Raw genomic sequence first — 24,397 nt, 5'->3', positions numbered from 1 at the left:
AGTCTTATTCCCCATTGGGGTGTCTTGTATGTTTTGGTTATGCACGTGTAAGACAGGGAGTGAGCCTTACAAGATATTTGAGGACGTGAATCAGTGAATGAGACAAGGAGAATTGGATTGGAGAGCATAATTATAATTTTTCTTGACACTGTTAGGGTGGTAAGGGAAATATTTTATCAATCTGTAATGTTGATGTAGGGCTATGAATGGATTACATTAAATCCTCAATTGAGTTCTGTAAAGGAACATTTTTAAAGAGTACTTCACCTGCTTTGTGGAAAATTTGAATTCTGATATTGTGATATTATTAAGTTTACTTTTTATCCTACTTTGCTTTTTCTTTTTTCTTTTTTTCCTTTTCCCTTTGAACCTTCCTTTTTACCCTTATTTCTTCTTTTTCCTCATTTGTAGTCTGTCTTCTTAGTTCTTTTGATGAAATTGATACAGTGTAAAATTTTAATGTAAACTGGAATACACCTTTAAAATAAAGAAAATGTAAAAATATGTTTTGTTTAGATAAGTACATTCTTTAATACATTAAGTAGTTCACAATAGGTCTCCCGATCACCCCTGACATCTTGCTACCAACATTGTAAACACAACCCCTCGTCAGGATTTTTCATCAAAATTAATTTCATATGTGATGTCATTAGTGATGTGATCAATGACATTTCTGAAGTCATCTTTGATGTCCTGGGTGTTAGTCTTAGCAGTGCTGGGAGATGCCGCAAGTTATGGTTCCTTAGTTTACCATAACTGGCGAATTTCAAGGGTTTTTTGTTTTTACTTGTAACTGTAAGATCCCTTTAACAATGTTTTTTCACTGAATTTGATAGGTTTTATTAGGGCAACTTAATCATAATGTCCCTTTAACAAAGTTCTTTCACTGGATTTCATAGGTTTTTATTAGTGCAACTAAACTATAACGTCCTTTTAACAAAGTTTGTTTACTGAATTTCATAGATTTTTACCAGTGCAACCTTAATTTGCTCCAAGTTCCTTATATTATACTCACCCCCAATGTAGCAGCTATAGAGTCTGTGGACAGTACGAAGGTCCACAGACAGCAGGTAGCATTCAAAAAGCCCAGAAGCACAGGGGCCAACACAAAATGTTGTATCGTTCAACCAACAAGCACATATACATAAGACAACATTACTTATATTTACTACTGTGAGGAACTCATGGTGACAACAAGTAAGACAGACACAAGTGATCACAGTTCAAGGGTGTTTATTGAACAATGAATGCTGTATGCAGGCTGTATAAACGTCTAATTTAAACCTAAATCTAAGATGGGAGCAAGCGTCAACCATCAAATGAAAAATAAGGCAGTCCTAGTGGCATCGTGTCAAAATAAAAACTGCCTATACTAAGAAACCTATTGCCAAAACCTTGCAACTAATACAAAAAAAGGTGTGGTATAGTTCTCAGGAAAAGAAAGAAGTGTCCTCAAATAATATGTCAGGACGTGGTAGCCTGGGTCTTCCGTCCCCGCGTTTCGAGCTCAGGTATGATGGAAGCTTGGAGCACTGTACAGTTCTGGGCTTCTCCACTCTCAGCCTTTTCCAGCACAAGATGATAGTTCAGCTTTTAACCCTCAAGCTTTCAGTTATCAGGGCCATCGATGGCCAAGTCTGGTTGGACTTGAAAGTCTCTTGCCTTAGAGGATCTTACGTTTTCAAACAACCAAACAAAATGTTTTTTTAACAAATGAAGGTTCTTTTCCAAGGTTCGCAGGGTGATGGGTTCACTTCTGGTCCCCCCTCTTCTGGGCGTGAACCCTTCTTACGTGTTTATCACAGTTTTTACATAGGGTGATGATTTCACCCCAGGGTCCCTCACTTCTGGGTGCTGACCCTTCTCAATTGTATTCCAAAACATATTACAGTTCCTTTATCAGTCAATTTTGGGAAGTGAGGACTGGGTTGAGATATCACAAATCTTTTTTAACTACTGTTTGGGCTGGATGGATTTATGCCAAATGTGCATACGAACCTCTGGGTTATCTTCGACTCCACACTCTCCTTTTCTCCTCACATCTTTGACCTCTCTAAGAAGTCAAACTACTAAACTACCAACTGCACCTCCTCAGAGGTATTCTTCCTTTCCTCACCTTCCCACAGAAGCTAACTGTCTCTAGAGTTCTGGTTTTCTCTAGGCTGGACTACTGCAAAAGCCTTTTCTAAATCTGACTGCTTCTACTCTCTGCCCTCTGCAACTCATCCAGAACAGGACTTGCAAGCCTTGTCCTTGGCCTTAAGCCTGGGGATTGTATCTCTCTGGCCCTGAATTCCCTTCATTGGCTCCTAGTGGCTGCAAGGATCAAGTTCAAGACCCTTTGCATTGTTCACAAGGCCTTCTGGGGCTGGGGTCCGCTTTACCTCCAACTCTCTCTTCAGAAATATCTTCGCTCCGCCACCTCCAACTCCCCCAGTGTCAGTCGCTTCTCCAAGCAACGAGTTGGTGGTATATCTCTTTCTTTGGCTGGAGCCTCCCTCTGGAACAGCCTCTCTGCCTCTCTGAAACTTGAGCAGAACCATCTCCGGTTCCAGAAGCACCTCATAACCTTCCCCTTTGCATCTTCCTTCTCTCGCCCTCTCCCCTGCTGACCCCCTGTCTGATATTGCACTGGTCACCTGGCTGCCCTCTGAATTTGGGCCAAATTCCCTGCCACCCCAGTTGCAACATCTCAATGTCACTTGGCCTAGAAAGATTTGTTTGTCTCTGTCCTCCATCTGTCCCACTCCCCTGCCTTGTTTTGCCTTCAAACACTTGTGTATAGGCATGTTATAAATGCCTTATCATATATCATATCATGTTCTTGGGAGCAGGCCTCCACTCCTTGCGCATGTTTGGGGTAAATCTGTCGAGTGATTCGGGCTGCAACCTTGAGTACATTTTTTTTCACATTCAAGTCTATCTGTATTTTGAAAAAGTTGGCCCCCTCCCCTACAACTTTGACCTCCCCTTGTGGAAACCGCAAAAATGTTTGCAAGATATTTCAGAGTCAGATCTACTTTTTGTTTTGTAAAGATTTGTGCAGATTCGTTAAACAGCGCCAAAGTAATAAGCCAAAACCATAACTGCAGGGTTATCTGTAATATTATTACTGGGTCAGTGATACCAACCCTGTAGTGTTGTATGGTAAAGCTTACTTCCCCATGGGATGAGCACTTTTTGGGTGCCTCATAACTTTGACGCTGTTCAACGAATCTGCACAAGCCTTTCCAAAATAAACATACAGCAGATTCTCTTTTTGGAAGGTTTTGTTCAATTTCATCAATTGGGATTGGGGGGGTCTCAAATAATATTGAGATACCAATATTTTTTAAATTCGAATTTACTTGAATGGGTAAAAGATATCTGTCACGCCTACAGCACAAAACCACTGGATGCATTTTCACCAAACATCCACAAGGAGTGGCGTTCTGGTCCTGAAAAAGTGCTTTTGCACATTTTGGGTCAACGAATCCAGTTGTTATTAAAAAAAATGCTGCTACTGTTCCTTCAGTCCACCATGAGTAGCAGACCAGAACTATTTTAGTCACCAGCACTCATATGAGTGTGGTGCAGGGAAGCTGCCGGTCTGCTAAAGCAGGATAGTCTCTACCTGACTTCCAAAGGAAATTGTTGTTTGTCTTGCAGTTTGCTGTGAATGTACTTGTGGGGTGCTAATATTTTTTTATTACTTTTATATAGCACATCTAACCCTGAGGCATCTGGGCGCTTGTGCTTAAGAATATGGTTACAGACAAGTACAAAACGGTCTTGGCCGTAAGGAGGTTGGTAACATCCAGTTACTTTCTGGCTTACTCATACGCATGTTCTTAAGGAGTTGGTTACATCCAGTTACTTTGAACTTAGTCATGATCTTGTACATACTTTCAACTTAGTCTTAGTCTTGTGCATAGGAATTGGTTGCATCCTTATTTATACATTCAAGCTTACTCAAACTTTGAGTTAAAGGAATTGTTTACATCCAGTTACTTTACAGCCAAGTCAAATGCAGGGTGCGGGTACAACAAGTTACATGCATAGAAGTGAGCGTCTAGGTCCTACATCGGGTGGGTGTTCGTGTAGTGACAGTTGTGTAGTGGGGTGGTCTCTGGGACTCTTTGGGCAACCTCAACTAATGGGGCTGGGAGCAAATGAACGTAGGATTAGTGGTTATTTTTGAGGTCTTCTTTGAAGAGCCAGGTTTTGAGCTTTTTGTGGAACGACCAAAGTGAGGGGTCAGTCCTGAGCTCTGGCGGCTTGGCATTCCAGTAGTTGGTAGTGATAACCGGGAAGCTAGAGCCTCTTGCGTTTTGTTTTTTGAATCTTTGAATGGATAGCTGACCCACATAGGGTGATCCGGTAAGTCTGGAAGGTAGAGATTTGGTGATTTGGCAGGAGAGAGTATAATTTCCACTGTTCTCTGTGCATATTCCATTTATTTGCAATTTGTACTGTGAATGAACATTTGAAAAGTAGGCTGAGGAACCTGGTCTAAGTTTATTCTATTTTGGGAATGATGATGTTACCTGGCACTGACTAAGAGCACAAGAAAAAAGTTCTTGGGCGGGGGATTCTTTTATATGGCAATGATGATGTAGTGATCAGTGCTTGTGAATATTTGAAAATGAGGTATTGGGTTTAGGATGGGTCAAGCTTTGTACTATGGGCCCTCTTTTCTGTAGCATTGTTGATGCAAAGTTTGCTGTGTATGAACATTTGAAAAGTAGGTATAGGGCCTGGTAGAGACTAGGCATGTGTCCACTCTTACTTGGGAATGTTCAAGCACTGACTGTGCCCTAGGCTCAATGTTACCTGGCACTGATTAAGAGCATATGCATGAAGCTCTTGGGCAGAGAACTCACTTTTTTGACACTGATGATGCAGTATTTGGTGTTTGTGAACATCTTCATGTTGAAGTCTCAATGTTGTCATGCACTGACCATGGCAAAATACTGAAACATGCGTGAGGATTTCAAGCATGTCTGAAAAGAGATCAGTTGAAACAACATTATAAAAATGGGGTATACCATCACAAAAAGTGGATGTGGATGTTGACAAAAGAAAGCCAACATATGTTTAAAGTATTAAGATAAAAAAACACTGCAGTGTTTTGGCATTACATACATTCAAATGGAGGAACTGAAAGACATAAATTAGTCAATCTAATATCATCACCGCTATAGGATAGTTACTTTAGCAATTTGTTTAAGCACACAACCACCAATAAGATACCCTATGAACTAGAAGGAGATTCAAGTTGTAAATATGTATGACAAAAGAGGACATTTTATACTTTAGCTGCTACTAGGTACCACTGGGTTGTGGAACTGTCGAGATACTACCGATCACCACACAAATGGAAGTGTGGACACTGGCAGGTGCACTAGCCATATAAGTGGGAGTGAGGAGCATGCAGGGTTTGTGGCGAAGCGGGTGGAGGAGGCAGAAAGATGTTAAAGGGGCCTCAAATGCAGAATGGGCACAGACCTTCCAGAGGCAAAGGGTGCCTACGCACCCCATCTGGTGAGATTACGCAAGCCCAACTACTCAATTCAGGTTAGAGATGCCAACTAACCAATACCACTAACAATTTTCCTCCTCTGCATACACCTCTCAAACTCCAACCCAAACACAAACCTACAGCACAACAAACCGCACAAACTTCACTACACTGCAACAACAACAAAAAAAAAACACACATAGTCTCACACAACAGTACACGATGACTACCGGCCGCAAACACCCCAGGCCCAGCCAACGGACCCACCGGGCTGAGGCCTCCAACAGCACATCACTGCATTCTTGCACTTTTCCAGCCTCCTCCCACTAACTCACCCTCCCTCCCTCTTTCAGAGCCGCCAGAGCGCCAGGGGACCACTCCGGTGGTGATAGTGCGCGGTACAAATGTCCTTTAACATTAACATTAACATTAACATGACTAAATCGATTGCTTAAGGAATTCCTGCGAAGTTGGCCCTGATGTGATCTCAGCAGTTGATTATAAACATGACACCATTTTATGGTCAGAAATCTTTGTCTGTTTTATTCAAGAAAATAAATTACTCACTTACCATACCAGAATCATGGCACAAGGCCTATGTCATCCATATTTATATAAAGGGCAAAAGTGATGAACCAAGCAATTATAGAGCAATTGCTCTAATAGATGTAAGCAGCGAGATCTATTCAGCATTGGGCTTAAAGCTTCAGAAACGGGTAGCAGAATTGACTCTGTTTTCCAAATACCAGACAGGGTTTAGGTCTCCCTAAATGGCTTTCAATTGGCATTACTCCAAGCCAAAATAAAGGACTCTACTTTAAAGATGTATTATGCCAGTATCGCTCCGGCTGCCGACTACGAAACAATACATTGTTCAATTCTGTGGGATAAATTAAACCATTGGACAATCCCTAGACACTTGCTGAAATTATTAATTATGTTACATTCTAAAACACAGGTTATAAATAAGATTGAATTCAAAGGGAGATCGAATGGGTGAAATTGATACTGGTAAGGGTCTGTTCAAGGGATGTATATTGGCAAGCTGTTTATTCAATATATATGTGGCTGATTTTTGTGAGTCCCTTGCGAGAGTTAGAGACATTCCTCCCTGTTTAGTAGGGGGAAAAAAGGCAATAGTGTTGGTTCTCCTTGGTCACCCTTGTAATTTATCAGAAGCAACGGGTAGCACTGGGTTTGATTTATGGGTTACAATTTAATCAGAGTCTTGATGGTTCTTCACTGGTTAGACACAAGAGACTAATTTAGAAAGGTACCTTATTGTTACCACAATGTGTACCAACTGAGGCCATAAGACAGAAATTGGGGTTGATATTGCTAAATGTGACGATAGTTTGGAGAGCTATCCAGTTGTTCTTAAATATTTTGAATCTGCCAAGAGCCTCCTTGTTTGTAGACATCTGTGATCTATGTATATAAGTTGGGCATCAAATCTTCTCAGACCTTAAACTTAAATATAGCCCTCGGTGTGGAAAATCCGAATAAGTCAAAACAAATATTGCTGCTTTAAGATTTGGGGTCAAATATAAGTATGGAAAATCTTATAACATTTTTGCAAGCTGTATTAGAGTGGGCCTAAGGTTGCGTGTTTTAGCAAATTATTTTCAATGTCGGTCCCTGATAATTAGACAACAGTTCTTAAGATTTTGGCTAAATCTACATCTGACTAGACTTATTTTGGGTATGATCTCTGGGAATCCCAACATGAACATGAGATGTCAATATTCTGACTCTGACAATTATGAGGAATCCTTAAAAGATCTAGTAATATGTTGCCCAACATTTTCAGGTCTACAATTGAAAAATGTTACCTCTTTTGTAAATTATGTAAATAAGGTTCACACAGATTCTCTATGGAACCTTTTGCTGGCTGGTCATCAAACCTTACTGATTGTGGTGGAAATCCTACAGTTGGTGATTCAAATGTAATGACGGGAATAATATTGGAAAAATAATTCTTGTTTTAAAATAAATTGTACGTATGTATTGTTTGAATATTGTGAAAGGTTTGTAATAAACAAACACACAAAACAATAATAATAATAACTAGTTGTAGATCATGATATGCAAATATAACACACATTAGGCCTCATTACAATGTTGCTGGTCCGGAAACAAGGGTGCCGGTAAACTCACCGGCACCCTTGTTTCGGACCGGCAAACTACAAGTCTGCCTGCTGGACCTGCAGTGCCCAGCATGTCTGACCGTGCCGGGCGCAGTGGCCACGGTAGGCAGACTTGACAGGTTAGCACCGGCACTGTTACTAATGGTGCCGGTGCTCATTGTTCCCCACTCCCATAAAGTCCAATTGGACTCTACGGGAATGGGGATTAACAAATGTACTGGTGCCTGACTTCCCGGCCGCTGGACTTGTAATAGGCCCTTTTCCAGGCAGCATCAGATTTCATTTGTATAGAGGAGTGTTTGGCGAGTGTTTAGACCTGGGACCTGCCACAACTCCTTTCCTGCTGCCTGAGTGGCTCTACTACCTCTATTACGGCTGGAGGCTGGAGGCGGTCCCTCCACTATAATACCACTGCTCCTAGCAGAGCGTTTGCGGAGTGTTTGGCGAGTGTTTGGACCTGGGACCTGCCACAACTCCTTTCCTGCTGCCTGAGTGGCTCTACTACCTCTATTACGGCTGGAGGCTGGAGGCGGACCCTCCACTATAATACCACTGCTCCTAGCGGAGCGTTTGCGGAGTGTTTGGCGAGTGTTTGGACCTGGGACCTGCCACAACTCCTTTCCTGCTGCCTGAGTGGCTCTACTACCTCTATTACGGCTGGAGGCTGGAGGCGGACCCTCCACTATAATACCACTGCTCCTAGCGGAGCGTTCGCGGAGTGTTTGGCGAGTGTTTGGACCTGGGACCTGCCACAACTCCTTTCCTGCTGCCTGAGTGGCTCTACTACCTCTATTACGGCTGGAGGCGGACCCTCCACTATAATACCACTGCTCCTAGCGGAGCGTTTGCGGAGTGTTTGGCGAGTGTTCGGCGTGGTGTGAGGAAGAAGAACAAACATGGACCACACACCCACCCTGATCCCTGGCGACGCAGTGATTTCTCAGGTACCCCGTACCCGTATGAAATTGCCTGCTGTTGTTGGGGGTAACGCAGGGGACAAAGTAGAGGCGGTGAGTACCACCACGAACAATGCTGGATTAGCTGGGGTGTCTTCCGTGCGGCCTAATAACCACACGGAGCCCCTAAATGACAGTTGCCATCTATTTGACCCTCCCGCGCTATGCTCCTCCTGTTCCCCCCTTGACCCATGCACATCTTGCCCCCCTTGTCACACACCTATTGAAACATCTTTACCCGCGATGGATGGATCCAATGGTCCGCCGTTGCCCGGGTCTGCGCTCAGCGGGGGCTTGCCGTGGGCCGTGTGTTGTGATGGGGACGGCTGCGACGCGCACGGTGCAGTGGCGTTGCGCGTGCGCACAGGGCCGGAGTCCCGAAGAGCGGTCCAGGCGGAACCACGGAGTTGTCGTGTGCGTTTGGGGGCATACCGCTGGTAGGCGACTCGCTTCCTTGGAGGGAAGCGGTGCCCGCTGCGAGTGTGGCAAATAAAGAAGTCTTCTGTTTGCCGCAGGAAGAAGCTTCTTTCTTAACAAACAAGAAAAAACACAACAATCAACAAACAAAAAAATAAAGCCCCAAAAACATTCATACCAAGTATACTCTATGAGAGTAGTGAAGCGGCAGCCATTTTAAAAGGCATGGAAAGTTTACAAGCACCACATACGAAGTCTTCCCCAACAAAAAAAAAAGCACAGAAAGCCAGTGATAGTAAACCAAATACCTTGTCTTCCATTAACAAAGAGCCAATGTGTGACATTGAAAAGGGCCATTTGTAAGCTAACACACAAAAATTTTTCACTCAAGGAAAAACAAAAACAACAAACAATCTATTAAATGGGGCTGGCGATCTCTTGAAACCATCTGCTACTCAGAAATTCAGACCGCGTGCAAAGTCCCTCTCAGGGATAAGAACTATCAGATGGCACTTTAAAAAGAAAGATGTAACTACTTTACAGAAAGACATGAGCCTGGCAACTGGGATCATGGACGCCAATCAACAACTAGACGAAATGGAAATGTCAGACCATGACCTTCTGTTAGCATCCAGCCGATGTGAGCAATTAAGCTCTGACAATGCACAACCAGAACCAGACAAAAGTGGTAACTGCAATCTACCTAAAGACGCCATGATCACAGAAAGCATAGGAATGACAAATGCTCCTGCAACAATCGAAATCGCACCAAAACAAAAACATTCAGAAAAACCGGAAGAATCTAAAAAGCTGTCTTTCAAGGAACCAAAAAACACGTCCACTCCTCAGATACCGCGAGTAAGAAAATTCTTTGAAGAAAAGGACGCAAACAAATCGAGTGCACACATGAGTTTGGAAAAAATGGAAAAAAAATACGAAAATGGAAGAACAGAAGACACAAGTATCGAAGAGGTCCCAAATGACAAATCAACATCAGAACATCAAGGTGACCTAACTTTGGATTCTCAAAAAGCAAAGGAAGATGTCCCTCAGGATCTAAGCAGCACCCTACCTGCGGACTTGCAGTTGGAAGGCGAAGAACAAACTGAGCCGGGTCTAAATTCGGCCGAAAATAAAGAAAAACATTTTGAAAGTGCAACAGCACCTTCACATAATCCTTGGCCAATTACTGATATCTGTGCAAACATGCAAGCTGCAGTAGGATCAATGATGACTATAGCACTTGCACTGTATTTGAAGTTATACGAGGCACTGCACGAAAATTGTAGGGATCAATCGAATTTATTGGCTCAAATCCAGTCCAAATTAACAAGTGTAGAAAAACATTTTGAGGATGAACAAAAAAGAAAGATCCATGAGAAAGCATCAGAAAACGTTATGGTAAAGACGCTAACCGAGCTAATTGAGGAAGCTCGGGAAGACAAGAGTGCGTTTTTGCATTGTTTCAGGGACACTATTAACTTACTTAAAACAGAGAGTTACAAAAACAACTCTCAATATGAGGTCAAAAGTACCTCAACAGAAACAATGGACAGAGAGCTAAGACCAAGTGAGGAACAAAGAAAGGTAAATGTGATGGTTGAGTTGAACAAAAAAATTGCAACCGAAAACACAAGAAAGACTGAATTTACGGTCAATCGAACACTGGCACCTGGCTCCCAAAGAACAGAGGGAAAACAGGGAGAGTCCCTGATAAATAGGCAACCGACACAGGTCATTGACAATAACAACTGCGAAAACCAGCCTAATGGTACTTATCCATTATTCAGCATTGAAAACCCTAAAGAATCGAACAGAATAGATAAGATGGAAAAATTAAATGAAACCTCGGAAAAACAATCAAAAGACTAAAAGATGTCATGGAAAAATCGAACAAAAAAACTAAAAATTTGCCCAATCAAAAATGCATGACTACTGAAGGAACACGGCAGTTCATTAGAAATTTAAAGCCCATAGGTAAAGAGATAACGAAGTCTATCCAACAAGCACCGCCAATAATTAAAAAAAAAAGATCGATGCAGAGCAAGTAAAGAACCAAGCAAGAGAATCCATTAAAGATGTGGAATTAGAGAGTACATTAGAAAGCTCCATAAATGAGTCCTATGTTCAAGAGTCTTTGTTGCTCTTATCGGTTTACGAGGATGATAGCTCGCAAGAGTCAGCTGAGGAATGTGAAGAGCATGAGCACCAGGAAAGTAATGCTCCGGAATGTTTTGAAGTACCAGCTTCGACCTTTTGAACTTTGCAAGAAAAAAGAACGCAGATTGGACAAAAAAAGGACCTGGAAAAAAAGCAAGGCCAGGTGCTAAAAGATATGATCAAACAATCAGAACAAGAACGAGAAAGCTGGAGCACCCAAAACCTCAAGAGCTCGAGAATGAAAAATAGGAACAAAAATGTAGAGAAGAAGGACCAAAGAAGCGACAAGAATAATCTTGAACCCTATGGCAATCATAATAACACCCTAAAACTAAGAATGGAGAGAGTTCTAAGAGCACAGGATGGTTTGATCCTAAATAGATCAAACCTAATGAAACTCTTGCACAACGTGCCTCAATTGAGAATGATTAAACCAAAAGATATACGAATTGTGGAATTTCCAAACGAAGAAGACTTGGACAGAATTCACATACACTTCAATTCAAAGGCAGTTATGAACGCAATATGGTTAGCGGCGGATGACCTGCGGGTTTTGGGCTTTGATGTTAAAACAGAATGTCCGCAACAGAGAGAAAAGGATATAAACAGGGACACAATTAAGAAAACAAGCTTTGAAGAACAACAAAAAAATGCCCGCAAAAAACAAAATGAAGAGGAAGTGGACTACAGACCTATACGTTTCTCACCAACAGTATTACGGGGCCCAAATGCTTTACGTATGAAAATTAAAGGAAATGTGAAAGGGAATCTCGTCCAGCAAACAAATAATGACCATCCTATTGTAAATAAATAGATGCTGAAAAATACTGGGGCTGGCTAGCGGAAACTGAATACGAAAACAAATGAAAAAAATCATTAGACCGAAGGACTAGGACCCCGAGGATCAACACGTTTTGCTTCCTGGAATACAAGAGGCTTCTTTCATTTGATTGAAAAGCTAAATAAAGAAATTCTAAATGCAGATATCAGCTGTATTCAAGAGTGCTGGCTGCAAGAACAGCCATACATACATGGAGCAACTTGTTATTTAAATAAAGCTCTCAAAGGAAAAAAAGGTAGACCCTCCGCAGGTCTATTAACTATCATAAAAAACACATATGGCGGAAATGTAATTCGTACGATACACCCCTCACCATTGATACAAATAATAATTAAGCAACAGGATTCAAAAGGAAGTGATAGACAAAAAGAAAAAAAACACACTAATCATTTGTAATCAATATTGGAACACAAAAGCAAAAGATGGACAAGTATTCCTGGAATTACTAACTAATCACATAGACCAATTGAGGTCAGAATATGATAATCTATTAATAATATGTGGTGATCTAAACATCTCCTGTGGTAAAACCAAAAATCTGCAGGCAAATTTGTCTAGTTACAATCGACAAAAACAGTCAAGAGCAAGAGATTGGGAGATGGAAATGGAGAACCGTGATCTCTTGCAAGTAAATGGAAATGTCCAAGGAGATCTGGAAGGACAATCGACCTGGTCATCACATAATTCAAGCGCAACATTAGACTACTTCTTTGTTGACCGGAAAACTTTTGACAGAATACTCACCTTAAAAATCTTACCAAAAAAAAGTAGTGACCACAAAATATTAATCCTCACATACGCAGATCCAGCAATAGAGCATAAAAGGGATGTGGTACCTAGGAATACTTGGCCTACAGGAGTCAGTGTAAATGAGGGGCGAAACAGACTGAGGATAACAACACAAATGATTCCCATGTTAACAAATTCAATAAATAAATGGGCTACTATAACAGGAAAAGACGTGGAGTACGAATCGTGTCTTAAAATCTTTAAAGTGACCACACGAACAAATAAAAGAACCACAAAAAGCAGGATGCATTGTTTCAATGAGGATATAGCGGAAAAAAAACGACAGCTGGCGAGAGACCTAAGAGCCTTAAAAAAACAGAATATTGCCTATGATGACATGCAAACAAAAAAGAAAGAATTGAGAAAAGGTTATCGAAACTGGGCCAAGTCCCATAGAGCACTATTATTTCAAAAAGACTCTGAATACATGTTAATGGCGATGAGAAACAAAAATGCAAAATATCTATGGACACTGCTAAATCAGAAAGGAAACCAACAAAGTGAGGAACAACTCAATCCAATAAATGAAACAACGTGGGAACAATATTTTCAAGAAAAATATAATCGAGAGCCCATAACAGACAAAATTCTACAAGATGACAAAGGTAAAAAAGGTTGGGATATCGAATTCACTTCAAGTGAAATCTTGGCACTGATAAAAAAAGCAAGCAGATCGCGAGCATCAGGGCCGGATGGCCTCACGAATGAAATCTTAAATCAAGCTCCAGAGGTATGGGCACACATGTGCTTTGTTCTCTTTACACGAATAGTAAAAATGGGTCACATACCAGAATCTTGGACAACTTCAATTACTATTCCAATCCATAAAAAAGGAGACAGAGCTTGTCCGGAGAATTATCGTCCCATATCCCTGCTGGATGTCTTAGGTAAACTCTTTGCGGGCATTCTCTTGAAAAGATTAAAGGAATGGATACTAAGATCTGGTAATTTCGATCACAGACAAGCGGGTTTTGTGGAAAATGTAGACTGCAGTTTAAACCTCTTAATCCTCAACCTGCTAAAATCAAAGACCATTCATGAAAATCAAAAATTGTTTATCGCCTCAATAGATATGGCGGCAGCCTTTGACAGAGTAGACCGTCAAATTCTCTGGTCCAAATTGAAAGAAAAAGGCTGTCCATTAGACCTAATAGAAGCCATTAAATCTCTCCATACAAATACATCGATGCGAGTCAGATTGGACCAAAAGGGAAACTTAACGCAGGCAATAACAACAACCTGTCGGCTAAAACAGGGTTGCCCCCTAGCGTCTATACTCTATAACTTCTATATTTTAGAAGTAAAGGACTGCTTGGAACCACCAAGAGCATGCTCGCCTAAAATAGGAGAAATGAAAATTGGTCATCTCTTATATGCTGACGATCTTATAGTGATGGATAAAACAGAAATGGGTCTACAAAAAAAACTAGAGGCTCTGAATATACATCTAAAAGAAATTGAACAAAAAATCAATCCTGAAAAAACAGTGGTAATGATAATTAAAAAAGCAGGTCCTGCAAGTAAAAAACCTTTTAGATGGCACATAGAGAATGACCTGATAACAACAGCTAAAAACACAAAATACCTGGGAGCAATTGTAAGTGCCAATTGGAGTGACCAACCGTGGATTGAACATTTGCAGAGGAAAATGGACCAATTAACATCACAGGCATTAATATTGAAAATAAAGTTCTGTAAATTCTCCATGCGCCCGATTGTGGAATTCTACAATGCAAAAATCATCCCCACTGTGACATATGCTGGTGAAACGGCCCTGAGAATCCCTTGGGAAACATGGGATAAACTTGAAGCCAGATTTTGGCGAAAATTGCTGAACATTCCGACATGTGTTCCGATAGGTATCATTTGACATGAGTTAGGATTGCATTCAATGCAAGCCCGAATCATCTGGAAAACACTGGCCACATACAGAAAAATATCTTTAGAAAGCTGTCCACCTCAATACCAAATACTGAACAAGGAAGCAGGAAAAATGCCCTTTTGGCCACTGGATGAATGGAAAGCGAAATGTAACGATCTGCTGCAAAATCTAAAAGTCACGACGGAAGCCCTTCTGAAACATCCAAAGAGGGTAAAAATACTTTTATTTTCAATCGATTGGGCACAAACAGAGCGTGCGAGAGTAGCGTCGAACCATCACACCTTATCAAACAAGATGACTAGATGTCCACTGACATTGCCTGGATACCTAGAAAAAAGCGCAAATCGGAATCATAGAGATCTAATAATGCGCTTTTGTCTGAACATTTTAAGAACAAAGATCAATCTGTTCAGATACAGACTGGTAAAGGAAAAATTATGCAGATTATGCAAAAAAGAAGAAGAATCGTCTCAACACCTAATGTTGTTCTGCCCTGAACTCAGATCCGAAAGGGGTTGTTTACTATTACCAACATTGCCTCCATCATGTGATCTGGACGCCAACATATGGTGGTCAGCTTTATATGACGATCCAAGTAAAAAAACTGTTAAAGGTCTGGGTATTTTCCTAGAATCAATGCTAAAGAGATTGGAAGAGAATTAAGATTATTATCAACAAGGAGAACTAAAAAAAAAAAAAAAAAAAATAGCCAAACCTCGACTTAAGAACAAAGAGAGAAGACTTGGGAGAGGTCTGGCTTGTGCATGGGGAGGAGGGAAAAATTTGTACATAAGCAAAAGCTTGTATTTTTGTATGCTGAAAGCTTTAATAAAAAAATAAAAAAAAAATAGACTAGTGGCACCGGGAGCTCAGGCACAAGTAAATTATTATGGGTCCGGCGGCAACCCGCCGGTAGCACCGGCAGGCTTACCACCGAACACGTAATGAGGCCCATTATCTTTTTTTACCCATATATACTGTACATTTTAATGGGTGAATATTAGTTCAAGGAATATTAAGTAGTTATTTTGTAGGTTTGCAGGTAATCATTGTTTTTGAGTACTAGAAGTATTACTTTCAACTGATCCATTTGTATGTTTTACATGTAAAGTACAGTGGTACGAAGTTGTTGCAAATCCTTGCAAATATGTTATATCATACTAACTGTGGTGAACGCTTTTCCACAAAATTACTTTCATCTTAAATCATATTGGTTAGTTTACAGTTGTATTTTGTTTCATCTGGTCTGTATTGTAGAGGCTTTTCTATTATATACTGGCCATTTGTATTTTTTTTATCTCTGAAAGAAATGTTCACAGCATGCTATGCTCTGCATTATTCCGAGGTTGCTGAGATTGTATACTATCACATCTTGTATAGATATATACACAAACATTTATTTGGAACATGTTCATGTGAAACATGGTTGCAGAAACAGATTAAGATTTGCCAAGAGGTTTGCTCTGCACAAACGGAACAATATAACGCTATCAGGAGAATCGAAGACCGGAATTTTATTCTGGGTAAACTGGGCTAGTCAGAGCAACACTTTAAATAATGCATATGCAGGATCTTCACCTGAGTTCAGTAATCAAGTAGGTTTAGAAAATCAAAAGGCGCAGCCTTGATTTGTTTGTCACAAAACCTGAAAGTCATCAGTCACGCGGATACATGATATTTTTTTTTAACTCTGCTTGTACACTGAGTCAAATATTTCTTTCTAGTGCCAGCAGATCTTAGAAAGTAAATACTAGCAACATCATCAAGGACTCAAAAGTGAACTGGATGGCAAGGAAAAACGAAGCGGAAAAAGAACAGCAAATCAAAGAATGGCCTGCAGAGTAAAGCAAATGATCCAGAAATAATCGAAACATCCACATACTAAAAAAACAAAAGAAAAATTGAAAGAGCAAAATTGGCTCTAATTTGGGCAACGCGATCCTCAAGGGAAATCCCTGTACAATAGAACCAAGCATTGAGCATTTGGAACGAGAGATAAATACGACTTGTCGATCCAGTGTGATAAATGATGCATGTCTGGAAGAACTAGAATCTCATATTACAAAACATGGCTCAACTGAGTTAGACAGAGAATTAACCACCAAGGAGGAACCTGATTTGCAGTCTAAAGCAAGCTGAAAAGACAGCACATTCAGGAACACGGTCTCTAAATGTAGTGTAATACATGAATAGTTTGTTTCCCCTGACAGTAGGCCACTAATGAGATTGGCAATTTCTCTATTCTAGGCCTGAATCCTTGAATTGATTATTCTGAATTCTTGGACAGGGGAGAAAAGCATGTGACAAGTGCTTATTACACATCACCATGTACAGTGGGGTTTGTTTTGTTGTTTGCAACCTTTTTTCTTAACTGTGGTATGAATTATAGATGCAAGATATAAAGCTGTGTACCAGTGAAGGTAATGGAAATTGCCCTAATATTAGGTCTAGCAACCTAGGGCGACATGTAGCGTGCAACAACACTGAAGACAGAAGTGGAAGGAAGGAAATCAGTGCTCGAAAATTGGTTGTGGCTGACCTTCACTCTGCAAAATAACATAATGAAAAGACCCTAACAATAGGCATTTTAAAGTAAAGGTAGTGCACTCACATTACCGTGGTCACGGGCATTATATCTATTCTAATGATGTGGTAAAGATTCTGTCACAGTACGATATTTGTATGCTTCAAGAGAGTTGGTTATTATATGAATTTTATTTTGATGGATACACAATACTCACACAGCGGGCTAACAAGGGAAATACTGGTTGCTTTTCAGGTGGTTTACTTAACAGGATCCAATATTTGCCCTGCTGTAGAAATTCGAATTGATCACAGTCTCTTTCTTCTAGCTGTAGTAATTATCCTGTGTAATAAGTCTCCTCTTCAGATATTCAATACCTATGATCCTGCAGGAGGGCAGCATAGGAAAGATAATAAGACTGTTTTAGTGGAGACAATCAATATGAAAGCCAATGAATGTAATAATATTGCATTTCAATTGGGGGGATTGTAATGCTCATTGTGAATGATAACTTGTGTACTGGGCCAATACCGGAATATTAATGCACCCCATAATGGGGCCTATTGCTTAACTACCAAAAGGTGCAGTAATATAACATTATAGAAAGGGATTGTTATCAGTGGCAGTATATTACATTGGAAGTATACCGGAATCTAATCTGATCCTGGTTGTGCTCTAATTTAAATTCACCAGAGTATCTCACTAAGCAAAATGTATAGAATAATGATAACACTAGGTTGCATGGGGCAAGTTCTGACACTCTCCCTGTATGTGTCAAAAATTTGACATTTACCAGAAACAAGACCTAGCCAACCATGCGCTAATCGTACATTCCTTACTTATGATTCATTTGTGAATACTAATTTTAAAGCATTGCTTCATTTCACTGTACTAATTTATCCAACAAAAATCTCCTCTTCACCTTTTCCATAACCAATGACAAAATCAATTTCCTTGGTTACACCTCTGTAATTCTCTGTCAATTATCCCTCGAGTACACGTGTTTCGCTCTTGGGCCATACACCTATGTGGAACTTAAGGGAGCTACTTCACGGCTAAATACTTTCATTGGAACATGTGACAGACAAAGAGAATAATTCGACACACAATAAAAAACATATCAACACACAACACAAACATAACAATACAAGTTTGTAAACCTACTACTTTCTGTTTTGAACTCAGATATGTACCTATTTATTGCAAATTACCATCCACTTAAACTTTATACTACATAGTTTCTGGATTCCTATTGCATCATTTTGGAAGATGTGCTTGTTATATTCAAAATGAATACTTAAGAAATAATGTTCATGGACAGTTTCTTAAAACTGCCAGTCAATGCATATAAGAACTAATCATATACCTCTGAAATACAGTTTGAGTTTTTCCCTTAAAGTAAGGTTTGTCGCTAGGACTTCCAGTTTTTTTGTTTCTTTTTTTTTTTACTAATTCCTTTGATTGCAAACTGTAGAAAAACTACCCATATAGATATAGGTTGTAAGCATAACAGTTTACTATCTCTACATTTTTTTTAATTATTGTAAATTAATTATATTTATCTTGCCTTCATTTCTGTATTAAACACATGTATTCTTCGTGTGCTTTCGTGTGTCCCAGATATTTCATTATGCCAGTATCTGTGGAGTGGAGGAAATAACAAATGGACTATGTATATTTGTCACCCGCGTTACTTTTAATGGGCCCTTTGTACACTCTCCAGTTATCGATGGTGAAAATCTTATGTGTTTTAGAATGTTCATATTTCATAATTATATCTTTTCAAACACCACTATTTTATTGATCTATCCCATGTCGCTCCAATCTACCATTAGATTAACTTAGTTATCTATACATTATGTACTTATCTTGTAGTTCAAATTAATCTGTGCACCATGATAAATGCATTAATTTGGTGTTTTTTTCTTTACTCAGCGTCATTTTGAAATCCCTATGTATGCATCTGTTTCTAAACATAAAAAGAGGACTGCTGCAACTACAAGACATCTTGAACTTTTAGCTCCATTTTAAGATGGTATAACTCACACTTTTGCTTCAATAATTTCAAATGCTTCCTTATATACTTCCAATATTTTAAAGCTAAAAAGCAAATATTAATCCATCTGCATTTTAAGAGTAGAAGAGTCATTGGGAGGAAACCTGGTAGGAGAATTGGGATGAAACCTCATAAAGTGCCTCTAAAAAAATCTGGTGAAGATAGATTCTTGAGCTCATGTGTTGATTCTCAGCAGTGCACAAAATAAACATACTCTGTAAAGACGGGTTGGAGGTCATTTTGTATTTCCATGGTGGCGATGTTGGAAAGTAGCGAGAGGAGAACTGTTATCTCATCTAACATGCAAGTTCGGAGGAAGGGGATGGTGTGATTGGTAGGAGATGAATAGAGGAATGGTGGGTTGGTGCACTGGGAGAGGATAGCAGCAGTGTTGGTAGGAGGCTGTGTATAAGCCGCTGGCTGCTTGCTTTTGAATCCAAAGTGGAATGGTTAGAACTGCGTTTTTTTTAAACTATACAATTATAGGTGGGCAGCTATCAACGACACGGATGTATTCCACCAAGGGGCACCAGGTGCCATCTGATAGACAAAAAGAGTGAAGTTCAAGTTGCCTGTGATATCGCTCAGTTCCACAAGGAATGCACACCGTAGTTGAAAGATACCAATCTATCATTTCATGGTGTGGTTGGTCCTGAGACCATCTTATACACCCACTGCACTATCCCATATGGGCCACCATTTCAGCAGATGTAGTATGGAGGCATGAGGGATTATATACAACAAAAAATATGGAGGGCCTTACTATGGGTGTGGTGGTGTGGGAACAAATGCCGGGAAAGTCACAGAAATTCGATTCCAGCCACTTTACCATCAATACACCACACTGCCAAATTCGAGTTTGGGGATAAAGTGGAGGAAATATCGTCAGCACTTGCTGCAGATTTTTCCTCCACAAAATGGAGGATTTATTTCAGGTATTATTACCGCCCGTGGTAAACTCTCGAAATCCCCAATGGAGTTTTATGGACTCCAGGAATAAGGAGCAACAATGCTATTCAGCCACTTATAATCAGTGGGATCGACTGTGATCGCTAGTGGTGCAAACGGTAAACAAGGTTAGTGGTATTTCCAAAATAAATACAGTCACACTTGGAATGAGGTTCCCTTTCTGCTCATCCCATACAAAAGACAAAAAATACCTGCCACAGAAAATGCGACATCCCCCTGCTCTGATGTCATATGAGTTGATCGTGGCTTTCCTAATGCTCTGCTATGGCGCCACAACAGGGAGACACAATTTGGAAGTTGAAATTAGCTTCAAAGACATACACGTTCCGGTTATGTAGTTGACGAACAAAGCTATAAGACTTGGCTTCCAGTCCTTGCTTGCATTGTGATCTGCAGCTGTGTGTTACCGGAGACTGCACGACATTTGGCAAGGATATCACTTTTCCAACATATACACGTCTGTGTAGTTAGTGCCACAAACGTATATTTGCTTAGTGGACTCGACAGCCTGCTCTCGCCACCATATGCATCTCAAGGTACAGAGAGCAAACACAACGTAAACACACGTGTCGTGTAGTTGACTCTTGTGGCGTGTGTGCCCTTGCATTTGGCATTAAAGTAGCATACACGAATTGATCCAACGTTGTGTTGTGCATCTAATAATCATATGACAGTGCTCTTGCTAGCCAACTTTTAAAACGAATTCATGAGCATTACCGTCTGGGAGTTTTTTTTTGTTTTTTTTGCCCTGTGTGCTTTGCGATTTAACAGAACACAGCAGTCGAGTCCCACTATAGCCTCTCCTGATGATGCATTTTCAGTAGGTGCCAATGATGGAACACATGGCCTGCCTATAAAGCAACGTTTACGGCCGGTTTCCCTGGGCCTAATCAGTCAAACGCAGAAATAGAATGGAACAATATAAAATGGCCCCCCGCCCTGGCGCTCTGGGACTTTAAAAATGCCAGAAACTCGAACAAATGTGAAAGGGAGAGTTCTACAGGCCCCCTTTACGTGTTTTCTTTACTGCACTTCAAGTTTAAAAGTTCACATGCTAGCGGAAAAGAAAGAAAACAGAAGGTTGGGCAGTGTCAGACAACCGTGGGCCCTAACAAGGGAGTTTACCCCACACACATATAATGTCAAACAAACTGATACATTATACAACTGAAACTGTACACTGGTGCTTAATGTGACTCCCCCCACCCCCCAATCTCCCAGAAAAGACCACAATGGAACTTAACTTGACATAATTAAATGTGGTTAGTGTTCTAGGACTCCGCAAAAAAAGGCATGTAGGTCAACCTTTAAAGATAAAAGAATATGCTTATGTACGTACAATAAGGAATATTTACTCTAAAAGGTAGACTTGCTCCGGTTCTCCTAAAAGCCAGAAGTATTTCTTCTCTTTTTTGTTGTTGCTGTAATTCCTAATGAAAATGTTTTCCCGACAGCTTTCGGCGTCTTCGGTTCACACTTTCCTTATTTCCCCCATCTAGATTTCTCTAATTCTGTTTATGTTGGCGTCCATAAATCCGCCCTTTGGCCTCCCCGTTGCGCCTTAAACCAGGCGGCCCGGACACCCGATCTCCCTCATTAGGCTCACTTTCCCCCATTTTCTAATTCCCTCCACTTGCGTGCTGTTATCGTTGGGTCTAATTTACGACTCGGCCTCCAATATACACCGGGCGTTCTGGCTGTGGTTAAACGAACACTCACGGGGCTGAGATGCTTAAAGGCGGGCGCCTCAAACGTGTCTTCCAGTTACAAAAATGCCGGGTGAATCATGGCTAGGGGGTCACTGCTGGTTGGTTTCAGTTTTTCAGAACCCTGATAACACATTGGCCGATTTTAGAAATCAACATCACCAAATGGAGAAAAGGTGGAAAAGCGCAACTTAAACCATTGCATTGTTATTTAAAACAAAATATTCTGTTGCTCAATTACAAATATTTCTTCTCATATTGCAAACATTTTTCTAATGCATATTTCCACTTTTTTTCTATAAATCACACTTAGAGCATTTTAACTTGAACACTTCTCACCACTCATGTACACAATGTACACAGTCATTTTAGCGTACATTATTTCATAGGAGAATTGTTTTTGCAGACAATAGCTATGTTTTTGTAAACACTTTCTAAATTACCTCGAGGTCTGCTATTCTTTTCACGTGAGACACCCACCCAATCACTGACACGACATGTGTGCAATTCCTCTCATCAGATGTGCAAAGTGGCCCTAACATGACATTTGTGACAAGCCATATGTCTTTAGAAATGTTAGAAATCGATTTTGATTCAGGTGTATGCCCTTCCGCAAATCACATGTAACGCCTGCTGGCGCAAAGTACTGCCATTTCAAGGTGAAATATCACATCATCCTGAAGAACGTTTGGTGAATTGATCCCATATATTTTAAATGGATAGAGCTTTTAAGAACATGTCAGCAGCATGGTTTCAAAATTAGCATAGACACTTCACTAACTCTTCCAACAAACATGTGAACATCAATTTCCGTTTTGGATGTCAGGAGTTGACTGAAATTCAGGAGCAGTAGGAGCCTTGTTAAGAACAACATTTGTGTGGTTTAGGTATGTATTTTGTGTTGCGTGTGACTGTTTTTACTCCTGAGTTGCTGCTGGAAAGAGAAGAGTAGTTTAGAGTGACTACCACTAACGTCTTTGTGAATGAAATAGTTCCTCTGAAGATAGGCATGCTTGGTACAACATGTATACAGCAACGATGCGCAAAGACCTATCTTTTTAGTACCTATTTAGGAAAGTGGGCAGGAGTAAAAAAAAATGACCCTTCTTTTATTTTAAATTGATGTGTTTGTACATTTTTTACCTAAAGCAGTGCGTCTCAGTGCATGTGTGGAGATTCAACATGGATACAACCCCGAAAGATTGCTTTCTCATTCCATTTACTGGCTTATGGAGCAATTACAGTTAACGTGCACAAATGTATGCTGAGAAAAACTAAGAAGAACCCTAATCATGCCAATATATACTTAGTATAGTTAATTAAAAGATTTCGTTCTCAGGGGGACAGTTATGGCAGGTAGATAAATATTGGCAGTGAATTGATGCTCTCTCATCTGCTTATTTGCCGAGCATATGGGTTAGGTAGTGCGCTAACAATCTTTCAGTTACTATTAATCGATTCCCGGTTGCCTATTTAGATGTTCCCTTGATTGATTGATTCCCTTTTGGTTCAGAAGTTCACAGCCATGTGCAAAGGTTGACTCTAGCATGACCGTGCTATAATTAGTTGTGAGGAAAACCTGGAATGCGTGATCTCGAGCAGGGGAGTTTTGCACATCCAGGGATTCTAGCTTGTACTGTTGCATTGGCAGGCGGGAGCAGCCATTTTAAATGGGCCAGGTCTTTGTGAAGGAAACTCAGCGCTTCATTGGATTTTCACATTTGCATAGTTGGCACATTCTGAATCATTTGCAGTACACTCCCAAGATGATTCCCCTTTTACAGAAAAAGATTTTGGTAAATGACTTGCTTTGCAATGATTGATCACATAAGAAGGCTTCTAATTCTGGTCGTGTGTTTCCCAGCCCTGACCCTTCAAAAGTATGTATTCTTGAGCGTGATCCTTTCGATAAGGCAGGAGAATGATTCGTGGTCACATCCTACTTTTTACTTGTCTTGCACCCTTAATTCGTCTCAGAGAAATTCTTTACTTATTGGGTGTCAAGGAAGGAAGTCTGTTGTGATGAAGAAACCTTCGGTTGTGAGTTTGTGATTTTGTTGAGATGTGAACCAATCATAATAATCTGCAGGTATCATGTCAAGTCCAATCATGCAATAGCCTTCAGGAAAGATTTGCTTTTATTTGTGCTTAGTATGGTTTTGCTACAATGTAATCAATGTTGAAGGAGATGTGTTGTCTAGCAGATATCCCCAGATGGTGTAAAAGACTTTTCTAATTCAGATTATTTTTTCTTCTGTGCAGGTTGTTGGAGTAGCACACTCTGTCCTTGCTAATATCAAAGAGGTGTTACACTCATATTCTGGAGCCATTGCCACTTTCTATTATGCAGCACCAGCAAGTCAGGGGTGTCTTCCCTTGCAAATGAAGGTGGTGCACAATAAAATGTTTTATATTATTACACACAATTCTTTTTGAGGCGGCCTCCAACC

Source organism: Ambystoma mexicanum, chromosome 4q (assembly GCF_040938575.1).
Source record: "Ambystoma mexicanum isolate Mex_15411 chromosome 4q, UKY_AmexF1_1, whole genome shotgun sequence".
NCBI lineage: Eukaryota > Metazoa > Chordata > Amphibia > Caudata > Ambystomatidae > Ambystoma > Ambystoma mexicanum.
Note: the sequence above shows the minus strand (reverse complement) of the source record.